Source organism: Microtus oregoni, unplaced genomic scaffold (genome assembly GCF_018167655.1).
Source record: "Microtus oregoni isolate MIOR12 unplaced genomic scaffold, Mior012 000029F_ref0000214, whole genome shotgun sequence".
Lineage (NCBI taxonomy): Eukaryota > Metazoa > Chordata > Mammalia > Rodentia > Cricetidae > Microtus > Microtus oregoni.
In genome coordinates, this window is record NW_024543088.1 from 10,008,869 (window position 1) to 10,022,632 (window position 13,764).

At 47.0% G+C, this 13,764-nt stretch overlaps 1 protein-coding gene across 3 annotated transcripts in view; it reads left to right on the forward strand.

Annotated features, from left to right (window-relative positions):
- The first annotated feature begins 6,741 nt into the window (after positions 1–6,741).
- Mtus2 (microtubule associated scaffold protein 2) overlaps positions 6,742–13,764 on the forward strand; it is a 362,594-nt gene continuing 355,571 nt past the window's right edge. For all 3 annotated transcript variants that reach the window (XR_005976596.1, XR_005976595.1, XM_041678087.1), the window contains exon 1: positions 6,742–7,145. The gene's annotated coding sequence lies outside the window, so the exon portion shown is untranslated. The remainder of the gene's footprint in view (positions 7,146–13,764) is intronic.

Here is a 13,764-nt window from a genome sequence, read left to right on the forward strand (position 1 = left end):
GTTTAGGTCCAGGAGCAGATAGATAATCAGCTAACACTGGACGCTTGTTGACAGCCTGCTAAGCTGCCCCCCCACCCCCAAACTCTGCTCCTCTAGCTGCAGCCCCCCCCACACCAAAATTCTAGAGTAGAAAATTACCAACAGCCAAGTTGGACTAATGATGTACAGATACGGCAGGGTTCTGTGCCTGATACGCTTTGCAATAAAAAGATTATAAATTGTGGAGATGAATCAACACGCAGTGTTTGTCGAGAAAAAGATAAATGTAAATGGCATAAGGAAAGCTATGATCTGGGCGATGTACGAGATTGTACCCTCTTGATTACTCAGCGAAGGAGGAAAGAGGGAAGGGGCTTGTTGTATTAGGGTTTAATTCTTTGCTCAGTCAGCAAGGCAGCCCTCCTGGGCTGACACCCAGTTTGGCAAAGTTGTAAAATAAACTGCCTTGGGCTTCCTAACCTGAGTCTCCAGGATTCTTTTTTTAAAGGAGGAGCTTTGTTTCTCACAGTGACAGGCAGGAATCTGTAATCCCTGTTCCCCTTGTGGGGGGTGGGAAGCAGAGTAGGTGAATCTCCCCCCTCCTCCCTGGGAGCCAGTGGGCCAGCTAACCTGCACAGCAGAGCAGTTGACAAGGACAGAGCCTTCAACAAGGAAGAAGGCAAAGATTACCCTTGAGGCTGTCCTCTGACTTCCTTGAAGGAGCATCAGGAGAACCAGGTCAACCTGGAAAACAGGACTTGCCCCTTTAAGAGAGGCTGCCCCTTGCCCCCAGGGTTGCAGCAGCCCCCCAAAAAGGTTACAAAGTCTACAGTTTTCTAACAGCACATGGAATGGGGAAGACCAATGAAGAAGGGGAGGGAAGATGGAAAAGGAAGGATCCTGGGAGCCTATAATAGTCTGACCCAGAATCCTTTGGTGGACTCCCACCTCTGTGGCCCCTCAGGTCCCCTTGATGGAAGCTGTTTGTCCTCTCTCTGTGTCTGTCTCTCTGACTGGTGTTTCTTCAACAGGTGTTTGTATCCTTGCTAATTCCAAATGGCATTTTTTTTATCACTACGCTTCACCTAAGACCCCTGTAGTGTGTGTAAATGGAGATGGAACTTTCTTTGTCCCAACTGCTTGGTCCCAAGTAAACACACAAAAGCTTATATTAATTATAGAATGCTTGGTCTATAGCTCAGGATTATTACTAATTAGCTCTTACAACTTAAATTAACCCATTTCGATTCACGTACATTTTGCTATTGGCATATAAAAGAATTTCACAATAGCTCGGAATGGAGTATAACAAAGGTTTATTTATTTGGGAATAAACTCACAGAAAGGGTAGTGATCTGCAGTCCTCTGCATGTGCTGGAAGCTGGAACTGAATCCAGCTGCCAAGAGGATTCACATATTTTTCCATCTGCATTTATAATACACAAGACCATGCCCAAATTGGGCCAGTATCTTAAAGGCTATTGGCTGAAGGAGTCCCACAGAACCCCCACCTTTTGTCTAAGTAAGAGAGTTCTAAGTCTAATACAAAACTATATATAATACGAACCAATATCAAGTATTGTCCAGGGAAAAGAAGAGACAAAAACATACATAAAAATTAGAATTACAGCCAGCATGAACAACATCAAACATAAAACATATGCTAAATGTTTCAATAGTTATCCTATCCTAAGGAGTTTAAGTTTTATATTAAAATGGCTTGACTAAGTCATGAGAGGAAAGTAACTATGACTATATAGTCTTCAACCCATCAAAGACCTGAAAAGGGAAATAATATTACTTGAGTAAATAAGAAGTACAATTAAGCAACTTCTAAAAGGTGCAACGAATGACAGAAAACTAACTACCTGGACAATCATCCAAAGTCTCATTTAGAATGTTGAGGCAACCAACTTTGGCTAAGGCCTAGAGTATCTGACAGACCGTTTTCAGAGGCAGGAAAATTTGAAAGACTATCTTAGCCTGTCTTGGCAAGATTTGACAGTCTTTTTGCTTGTATCCTGCTTGTCCAGAATAGACAACATGCATTTTGTCAGTAATCGAGGCAGGGGCAGTTCTTTGCCGAAAGACCAGTTTTGTCAAGAAGGAAACAAACTCCAAGTGGAGAGTCTTCGGTGTCCAATATTCTCTCGGGAATAGATCAGTGTGTCCCGTACAATGTGAGGATGGATCCAATTAACTCTTTTTATAAGGTTAATTATAGCACTTTTGGGATAGTTGTCATTAATCGCTCCCAAAAAATTAGTAGAAGTTCTTTGCCAGGGTTCATTGTCTTTACATAAATTTCATTATTAGCAAATGATAGGTCTATTTTTGCTAATTGATGAAGTCTCAATTTTCCTTTTATAATTCATTTAGAGATCTTTTCTACATAGGATTTTAATGGCATGGACTCAGGACACATGAGCATGTTGGGCGCCAATTTGTTGATGTACAAAAGAGTTGCACAATAGCCTGGAATGGAGTATAGCAAAAGTTTATCTATTTGGGGATAAACTCACAGAAAGCGTAGCGGTCCACAGTGCTGTGCATGCGCTGGAAACTAGAACAGATGCTAGTACATGAGACCACGCCCAAAGTGGGCTGGTATCTTAAAGGCTATTGGCTGATGGAGTTCCCATAACATTTTGTCACGTGGCTTTGTGACTTTACCTGTTCTCCAGCACATCTTATTCCTCTGGCGGCTGGCTCGCATCTCTCTCCTCTCATTTCATCCTTCTTTCTCTCTGTATTTTCAGTTTGACTTTCCCAGAGGCCAAATCAGCTTTTATTATCAACCAGTGAGAGCAACACATATTCACAGTGTACAGAAGGGTTATCCCACAGCAATTGTGTGGCATGTGTGAACTCACACAAATGAACTGAACATGCATACACACTATATACATCACACATACAACAGCATACACATGATTTGTATTTCACATACATACATAGAATACACTTTATAGCCATTGTTCTCTCTCTTTTCTCTGTAGGGTGCCTGGCCTGGAACTAGCTCTTGTACTCACAGAGTAGCCTCAAACTCACAGAGATCCACCTGCCTCTGCCTCCCAAGTGCTAGGATTAAAGGTGTGTGCTACCACCACCCAGCATAGCCATTGTTAAGTGTATGGTGCAGCAATGCACGTTTGCTTTTCCATCCTTTCCATCTTAGGAGTTAGACCATACTCACATGAAACATTAGCTTTTAGTTCTCCATGCCCTATTCTGCCCCTGTGATCATGATCCTATTTCTGTTACCTAGACATGTGGCTAGACTAGGCACTCCAGCTTCCATCTCTCCATCTTTATTTGTTTGTCCCCCCCCCCCCCGCCCAAGACAGCACTTCTCTGTGTAGCCTTGGATGTCCTGGAACTCACTGTCTGTAGATCAGGGTAGCCTCAAACTCAGAGATGTACCTGCCTCTGCCTCCCATGAGTTGAGATTAAATGTATGTGCCACCATGCCTGGCTTTTATTTCTAATTTCTGATGACTGGAATATGTCCTGTGGTGTAAGGTCATCAAGGTACATATATAGTAATAACATAATATTATGGAAGGCTGAATAATATTACTTGTGTGAATGCAGCCTGTTTTCTTTATTCCTTTAGTGATAGCTGCTGGGCCTCTGACATTCCTGTGGCATTCTGCCCCCCCACCCCCCAGCATAGCCTCTGATGCTCTGTCCTGCATCTTCTTGGCTCCTCTCCCCTTTCAATCTCTGATGGATGTGTCTAGTGGCTGGACTCAAGCTGACCGTCTCCCGTCTCCCATCACCAGATGCCATCTGTTTTTCTAAAGCCCTGGCAAATTTGGGGACTTAAAGGCCCAAAGACAGTTCCAGCCAACAGAGGATAGGAACCAGAGACTAAATCGAAGTTCTGCCTGGTGACTTTGAAATAACCGCTCCTAGAGGCCTTGTATGAGCTTCTTGGGTGTCTTCATGGCATTGTATGAGCGTGAGCCTAGGCCTTCAGTAGTGTTCTGAATATTGCATATTTTCTTTTCCTGTCCATCTCACTCACTGTCCTGTTGCTGTGAAGAGACAGCATGACCATGACAACTCTTATAAAAGAAAGCACTTAATTGGGGTGGCTAACAGTTTCGGAGGTTAAGCTCATTATCATCATGGTGGGACGTGGTGGCACTCAGGCAGACACGACTCTAAAAGTTTTATATCTTGATCCACAGGCAGCGGAAGCCGCTGTCTCACACTGGCCAGAGCTGAGCTTCTAAGACCTCAAAGCCCACTTCAGCCGTGACACGCTCCTACCAACAAAGTCACACACAACAGGGCCACACCTCCTAAGAGTGCCACTCACTATGGGCTAGGCATTCACACATAAGTGTCTGGGGCGGGGGGGGGGGACCATTCTTCTTTAGACCACCACGCTGTCTTGCTGTTTTGATTTCATGGCACTTGCTTCCTAGGATCCCCTTTGGGAACAAACCACCTGTATCCCACGGTCCGTGAAGCTCCGCTTCGGGAGTGGTGGTGACCTCCACTGAGATACCTGCTGATTCTATCCCCTCCTCCCCTCCAAAAGAACATTCGATTCTGTTTCACGGTTCTCCATTACAGCATTAAAATATATTAAAATGCAAATTAAATTAAAATGTGCAAGTATTAAAATGCTGCTTATTTTGGAATAGCTACTGGGCACAGTAGGTGACTTGTAGTTTGGGAATTCTGAGATCCCCAGCAGGATCAGACGTAGAGCAAATATCAATCAAACAAACAAACAGCAAAACCAACTTGGCTTTCCATTTCTGCTCGTCCAACAACAACAAAAAAAAATGGAAAAAAATTCAACAGGACATGACTGCTTTGTGTGGGCTGGACATGAGCTGCCCTTTCCGAGTTACCATTTGTAACCATTCAACTTCCTGGTCAACAATTTAGAACCGCCTCGGAGGTGGGTGAGATATACTCTGGAAGCATCTATGAGGACATCTCCAGGGAGGATTCTCTGAGGGGGAGGACGGTACCTCGAGGGTGTGAATAACACCATGCTATAGAGTAGGGACCCCGACAGAATCAAAGGGCAAACAAAGAGAAAGTCAGCAAAGTGGTGGCGTCCCCTCTGTTTTCTGGGAGATCCCAGGGAGTCACAGCTGGATGCTGTCAGCTGTTTATGCTCCCACGAGCTCAGTGCCTTGCCTTGTGCTGCCATGGAGACAGGTAGGCCCACGCCGGAACAGAGGTATTGCTCTCTTCTATGGGACTTGCTAGGAGGGCATTCTGTGGGCTCAGCAGTTGGTGGTCAGTGCCATCAGGGTAAGAGGGAAAGGGCTCATTCACTTCGACCTGGGAAGGCGAGCCTGACGAGAAATGAGGTAAGAAGCTGGTGCCAGTCATCTGGGGTGTGGGGATATTCCTGAACCTGGCGATGGCTCCCTAAAAAGGCTCAAAGAAGAGGCTAACTAGAGCTTCTTTAGTTCGGTGGACACCATGAGAAGATAAGGTAGAAGGCTGGGTCGGCCTGTGTGCTTCCCTGGAGGATGAGGGAGTGGCCTGAGGAGGGAGCTGTGGAGTCAGAACCTCTTTGTTTCCACCTCGGAGGCTCCAGGCTTCACAGAACGCCCTAATAGGGAAGGGAAGGGCTCCAAGGAAGCTGTTCTATTTATTCTGTTTAGGTCAGGCTGGGAGTTTGTGAGCTAGGGGAGGGTAGTGGGGAAGGCGTAAATGAAATGAGATTAAAGTTTGATTTAGATTGGACTGGACTTTGTAATAACAGCCAGTCAACCTGCTTGTTAACACTCGAAGGTGACAGGAAAAGCGAGAAAAAAAAAAAATGTACCCTAGATTCTTCCTGAGGAAAAGGGAGGACACACAGACTAATTTAAAAAGACAGCCGTGTGAGAAGTGAGCTTTCATGATTTCCCTTCCCTTACCATAGTCCAGTTAGTACAAGAATTCAGCTGGTATAAAATGTTGCTCAGTAGGGCAGTGCTGGGGTGGAGGAGGGAGCCCGCTTTCCCACACTCCCGACTCCCAAGAGAGTCAGCGCACAAGCACCAGCGAGCAAGCCCACCCCGCCAGGCAGAACCGCCTCGCTATTCTGCTATTCTTCTCAGTCTGCTCCAAGCCTTGCGAACCAGAGGCCGTGAAGCCCTTGGCTTGTCTTCAGGCTTCCCAAGTGCGCCGCTTTCAGGCGACCTGGTAGGGTCTCCGTGTGAAGTCCTGCGTTCATGTTTATTTCTGAGAGACGTTGTTAATTACGAAACAGAAATAAGTTTGTTTTGAGACAAGAGCAGTCTGCTTTTCCCAACAAACCTTTCGGGGAAAGTAGATAGTGGTCTCCGCCTTTAACCCCAGCAGGAGGCTGTCTTGTGACTTCCAAGCCAGCCAGGGCTACATAGGAAGTAAGACACTGTCTGAAACAAAAAGAGACCCCCTCCTCGCAACACGCACACAATCACACACAAAACCCTTTAAATGACCACTTTGGTCTCCCCTTCATCCCTTACAAGTTTTCCCGCTGGATCTCAATTTTTCCTACTGCACACAATTAGAAGAGGCTCCCTCTTCTGAGCGGAGAACAGCATATCTCACTCATGGGAGTCTGGGCTTTAGGTCGGCGACCTCAGGTTCTCTCTTTTCCCTGGGGTCGGAGGCTGGATGCTCCGGGCCGCTGTGGTCCCGTGAGCTGCAGGCCCGAGTCCGGTCGGCAGAGGGCGCTCGGCTCCCCGCCGCGGGGCTCCGGCCGAGAGGAGGCGCCCGGGCTCGTGAGCATCTCCGGGCGGCCGGGAGGGGGTGCGCGCGTTGGGCCGCTGCAGCCGGGCTGCTGTCACCGCGGACCGCACCTCGCTGGCGGGTGGGCGGCAGCGGTGTCTTTGTCCGGCGAGGCGTCCTCAGCCCCGACCATCCTTTCGATCGGAGCCGGGCGGCTTGGGCGGTGCCCAGCGGTGAAGTGCGCGGGCGGAGGGCTGGCTGTGGCCACGGCCCCAGGTACCCCGGTGCCCCAAGCTTGCCACCTGCGCCACCTCTGCCCACGCTCTGTCAAGTTGCAGAAGACCCGGGTGGGTCAGGAGTCTGGACGCGTGGGCGCTGCAAACTCCAGCTGCGAAGGAGCTGCTTGCGGAGGTAGCGCGGCCCGGGATGCTCCCGGAGACTGCCCTGGCCTCTCTGTACATCCTTCTTGGCTCCTCCAGACCCAGGTGAGCGACTCCTGTCCGCGCGTCCCGATCCGGCTGGAGACAGGTGCAGAGCGGGGCGGAGGCGGCGCCTTTTGCTGGCTTCCCTGGCATCAGAGTGCCCGCTTCCCGCTGTCCACATCCTCTGCTCCGCCGGAGAGAGGCTGCAGCCCACTCGCACCTTCCCGGGATGCCAGGTTGAGCACCGTGTTTCAGAGGCGACAGCGGGTTAGCCGAAGCGAGCTCCCTAGCACCCCCCCCCCCCACTCCACCCCCGGCTCGGGATAATTCGGTCCGTGTCTTCGTCTTAATTTAGCACCGATGTGTTATTTCCTTGGAGCTCTAGAATGGTAAGGCTTGCTACATCCATTTTTTTTTCAACCCCCTTCATTCTGAGCCTATGCAAGGAAGGAACTACAGGCTTGCAAGTGATGTTACTACCGTTCTATTTTAAATACAAACACCCAGAGAAGTACGCTTGGCGGCGTGCCAGAGGCGCGTGCACTCTTTGTTATGTAAGTGCCTAACAAAAATATTTGCTGGTTGGTAAAGTTAAGAGCGGTTACCAGAGACCGTAAGAGCGCAGGAAGCCAGAGCCATGATTTCGGTCTTAGCTCAAAACTTTCCTTCAGGATCAGCATGTGATGGCTTCGATATCATTTAAAGGCAACACGAGGTCCTTTTAAAAAATAAGGATTTCAAGGGTTAAAACACGAACAGGTTTTTTTTTTTTATAAAGTTATAAAAATCAGCGGGACGTCTCTGACTAAGGATTTAAAGAAAAAGACGTCCCCCCCCCCCCACAGCCTTTATGGTTTTTAAACTATTAGGTAATTTTATTTTGCTCTTCCGCGGAACTGGCTGATTGTGAGTTGACAGTTACTAAAGATCCCCTCACACCGTTGTTTTTCAGGTAAAAAGATGAAAGTGGGAAGCGTAGGAGACGCGAATGTCTAGGGATTACCACTGTCTTACGCCCTTATATTTTGTTCTCACTGGTTCGGGGCGACGGTGTTTGTTATGTTTATGGCTTTCTGGTGATTGTCAGGTGGAGCCAGGAGTGAGGCTGTTGGTGCGCATCGCTTCATTTCAGCAGCCTAAGGTGTGGCTCTGAGGGTTCGAGGTACCTCGGTCATGCGGGTGGAATGTGGGGACAGAAACTTGTGTTCGACGGGAGAGAAGCTAATACATTTCAGCCTGTGTCTGTTTTCATCCAAGTAATGATCTTGCTTGTTTTTCCTGCAAAGAAAAGCTGCTGTGGACCCAGAGGATACCCATGGGAGGCTTAGTGGGGTACGGTGCGTTGTGCAGAGGGAGCCCTGAAAGTTCAGTAGTCCCGTGGGGGCGCTCCTTTTTGTCTTCACGATAAAAAAAAAATCAGGTTTCACTAAGGATTTTGTTCTCCCACTGAATTGACATTTTCTTATACTATATCAGAGTGTGAACTAGTCAACCAAGTGCGAAAAGCCTTTTCGGTATTCTTAAGGACCGAAGAAAACCGGCATCTTTTCTAAGCCCACATTTCCACACCTGGGGCGGGCTCACAGAGGCTTCATGGGAGCTTATGTAAGGGCTGCCCCGGTGCTTTTCGGTACTCTGTTAAACCCCCTGCTTTGGCCATTACATAATTGGCATGGAACTAGGCTGTCAGAGCTGAAATCGCGGGGGAGGATGTCTAAAAGAAATCTAGGCTTATGTGCTTGTGCTCTCTCACACACTGGCGTGCATACACACATACACACGGGTTTTTATAATGAATTGCTGCTTCCAAATGAGAGGGAACAGCAGGGATGGTGGTTTGTGAACCGGAGATAAGAACAGTGTGGCTCCGGAGGGCTGCTGGAATAGATAAATGTTCTGTTTAGCATTTTCTGGAGACCCAAAAGCTGGCTAGAAACCCCTAAAACCCTTTACACCTGCTGACAGAGACCCAGAGGCTGGGAAGCTGGTGACTCCTGGGCTTCTGGTCCCCCACCTGGACCTACTTTGAGGGGCCCTGGGAGGAGCATTGGCCATGTATTTCTGTGGTCACACTTAGGTTTGTCTGTGTAGTTTTGGGTTATTTTTTATTTAGTTTTATTTTATGTGCATTGGTGTGAGGGTGTCAGATTTCCTAGAACTGAGTTGCAGACAGGTGTGAGCTGCCATGTGGGTGCTGGGAATTGAACCTGAGTCCTCTGGAAGGGCAGCCAGTACTCTTAACTGCTGAACCATCTCTCCAGTTCTTGGATTCTTTTTAAAATAGGGAGGACTCTCTTGATACCCTCTTATCCCCCAGTTACAGAAACCCAAGTTTCTATGACCCTGGAAACTGTCCCATTTGCTAAGTTATGCTTAAATGTTGCCTTACAAAATAGCCTTTTTTTTTTAAAAAAAAAATTATTTTATGGGTGTGTTTGCCTGCCTGTATGACTGTGTGGCATGTGCATGCAGTGCCTATGGAGGCCAGAAGAGGGCATCAGATCCCCTGGAACTGGAGTTAAAAATGAGAGTGCTGGGAATAGAACCCAGGTCTTCTTAAAGAGCCGCAAGTGCCTCTAACTGTTGAGCTATTCCCAGTCCCTGGAAACCATGTGGAGCTACTGATACTACATGGGTTCCTGGAGACCAGCACCAGCTCTTGTAGTTTCTCAGGACTTCTTTTTGGAGTTGAGTGCAATCTGGGGAAGATGCAGCACTGGGGAAAGGGTGTGTGCGGAAAGCAGGCAGCAGCTCATCCACATCTCAGAGGCAGGCTGCCAAGGAAGAAGGAAGAAAGAAAACAACCATCGAAAGATACTCATTAAAAAATGTTAATGGGAACAAAGAGTACCGGCTTTGTTGGACCTTCCTGTACAAGCTCCTTAGCATCTCTCTCAAGTAGGAATTTTAGATAGTACACAAACAAACCCAGGCTTGAGAAATAACCCACAAGAAGCAGAGCAGGTTGGGAAGGACCGGATTGTCTATTGGCAGTTTTATCAGAAGATAAAAAGCCTTTAAGCAATGCCTGGGAAGGAGTCTCTTGCAAAGAGTTGAGGAGGGTCACTTTTTGCTGAACCAACTTTTCCTTTATATTGGAACTTGAATGTCTTCAGATCTTCCCACCAGCACGTGCCTATGTACTTTCCTATCATAATCCAAGATCAGTCCCTTGTCATCTATTATCTGTCCATTGTTTGTCATCTGTCATCCACAATTCAACATCCATCGTCATCGTCATCACCCACTACAATCACCTGTCACCCATCATCCATAATTCATCATCATCATCATCACCCACCATCAGTCTCCTGTCTTCCATCATCCATAATTCATCATCCGTCATCATCATCACCCACCATCAATCACCTGGCATCTGTCATCTGCAATTCATCGTCATCATCATCACCCATCACCTGTCATTTACAATTAATCATCCATCATCATTATCACCACCCACCATCAGTCTCCTGTCTTCCATAATTCATCATCCATCATCATCATCACCCATCACCTGTCACCTGTCATCCACAATTCACATCATCATCATTGCCAGTCACCTGTCATTTGTCATCCATAACTCATCATCTTCGTCATCATCACCCATCACCGGTCACCTGTCATCTACAATTCATCATCCATCATCACCATCATCATCATCACCATCACCCATCACTGGTCATCCATCATCCATCCATTTATCATCATCATCATCATCATCATCATCATCATCATCATCATCATCATATCAAACCCACCAGACTCCCCTTATGACCCCTCTTCTCAGCTGTGGCTTGTGTTCTGGTCTGGAAGATCTGCAGTTTCAGAATTTAGGTGATGTTACAAGACTCCTTCCCAAAACAACCTTGTCTCCAACAACAGACCCCAATGGTGTGGATTTTATGATGTGTACATTACATGACATTAAAGCTGTTCTGTAAAAACCATTTCCATCACTGAATGTCATAGCTTTTTGTTGCTATAACAAAATACCAGAGTCTGGATACTTACGGGAGTGTCCAACCCATGGCTCTTAGGGGCTGCATGTGGCCAAAGCTACAAACATGGCTCAACATTGTAAACTTATTTAAAACACTGAGACTTTTTTTTTTGTAACTTGATTTGTTGTTCTGAAGCATAAACTTTACAGGGGACATTGTGTCTCAAAAGCAAAAGGTTGAACACTCCTGAAACAAAGAAATTAATTTTTACCTTTATTTCTCATGTGTGCAACAATAATAAAGAAGAGGTTATGAGTTTGAGAGGGAGTGAGAAGGGTATAGGAAGACCTAGAGGGGAGAGGGTGAGGCAGAAATGATATAAATGCAGTACTCATGTATGAAGTTCTCAAAAAAGTGAAAATAGAAAAACAAAACATTTCAAAATTTATTTATATAAAACAAAACTTTTAAAAAAGATTTATGTATACAGTGTCCTGCCTACATGCAGAAGAGGGCACCAGACCTGCTTATAGAAGGTTGTGAACCTCCATATGGTTTCTGGGAATTGAACTCAGAACCTCTGGAAGAGTAGTCAGTGCTCTTATCTGCTGAGCCATCTCTCCAGCCCGTAAAACAAAACTTTTAAGATACATACAGAGACAAGGATGCTTCTACCTATAGAGTAATTCTACCCAACATAAATACAATAATGTGAACCATCTATGCGAAGCTTTCTGGTATTAGCCTTGAAAAGTAAAACCAAACAGAATTAGTGACAGTGTAGTTCACTAGTTCATTTAATCTAATATGGTCATAATTTGCTAATTTTACATGGCACACATGCAGAAGTCAGTAAACAACTCTGTGGAGTCAGTTGGGTTCCAAGGATAGAACTTGGGTCGTCAGGCTTGGTGGCAAATTCCTCTACCCGCTGAGCCATCTTTCAGCCCCCAAATCCTGTATTTTATTTTTTTTACTTTAATTTTTTATTTTTTTCAAGCTAGGGTTTCTCTGTGTAGCCCTGGCAGTCCTGGAACTTGATCTGTAGACCAGGCTGACCTGGAACATAGAAGCCTGCCTCTGCTTCAAAATTCTGTATTTTATACTAAGAAAGCTGCATGTCAGGTACTCAGCTATGTCTGTATAAATAGCTATTGTTCTGGTGACTTTTATCGTAGACTTTAAGCTTCTAGAAACATACCACCGTGTTCCTGAAATTCTGACGTCATCTTTAGCACCGCATTTAATAATCCTAAGACCTTTATTCACATTGGTTCTTTAAAAAGCACCCAACCCGTTGCTGTGGTGAGACATCCCTAATTGGGGACAGGGATGGTGTCCTTGTCCTCATTACTGCACAATCTAATGGAGGCAGCGGTCAGTCCTGTGGATGGGACTGAGGTGGACAAGAAGGGCTCTGATAGGTGGTGCTTAGAAGATGAGGGGCGGAGTTCTTCAGGAGAGAAGGCAGGAGGTCATAGGTGATTGGTGATGCTTAGAAGATGAGGGGGCGGCGCCCTTCAGGAGAAGGCAGGAGGTCATAGGTGACAGGTGATGCTTAGGAAGATGAGAGGCGGAGCCCTTCAGGAGAAGGCAGGAGGAGAGGGAGGGGTTTGTGCTAGCCTGTTCTCAGGAGCTTGGTCTACTTGGAGCAGGTGTGTGAGAGGTTTGCCAAAGGAGTGGTGTGGCCGTGCTGGAGCTGGGGACTGAGCCGTGGGAAGCCACCTGCAAGGGAGCTTGGATTCTCTTCCCATTAGCAAGCCATGGAAACCCTTGCAGTGGGGTTTTTGTGTTCTTGCTTTAGCACGCAGACAAGCCATTGGCTTTCCTTATTTCTATTTGGTCTTCTGCAGTATAGGGGTATTGGAACCCCAGGGTTGTTATGAAGATTTCTAGTGGTGATCCCACCTGTGACTCCTGTGACTATAGAGACCGTCTCCCTTGTAGATTCCATACATGTTGGCGACTGCGGACCACCAGACCCTGAACTTCTTGTAAACAACTTGTTTTCCTCTGCTCTGAGCAGCCTGCAGCTGCTCACGAGACCCTGATGGCAGGGGAGTGGGTTCTGATGAGGCTGCAGCTGAAAGATCCCGAGAGCTGGGGCGTGGCCAGAGCCCTAGATAAGCTGCCCCAGAGCATAATGAAGTGGGCATCCTTGGCATTCTTATCTCAAGGATGTCCCCGTGGCCCCGTCTGTCTGTCTCTGTCTGTGTGTATGTTTTTAAATTTTCAGCCGAGTTCCCATAGCGCATAGCGTGCGTGTAGAGCGCGAAACAGAACCCGTGTAGTTTTCCACACACACTGAGGTCATACTGGTGCTTCAATGTGCCTGCACCCCAGGGGCACCCAGAGAACAAGAATATATGTCCTTGAAGCATGTACTGGCTGGTTTTGTGTGTCAGCTTGACACAAGCTAGAGTCATTGGAGAGGAAAGAGCCTCAGCTGAGGAAATGCCTCCATGAGATTCAGCTGTGAGGCATTTTCTCTATTAGTGATCATGGGGGAGGGCCCAGCCCATGGTGGGTGGGGCCTCCCTTGACTGGTGGGCCTCCTGGGTTCTATATAAGAAAGCAGGCTGAGCAAACCTTAAGGAGCAAGCCAGTAAGCTTCACTCCTCCATGGCCTCTGCATCAGCTCCTGCCTCCAGGTTCCTGCCCAGTTTCCGTTCTTGTCCTGACTTCTTCCCTCAGTGCTGCGGATGTCTAAACTGAATAAATCCTTTCCTCCCCAGCTTGTT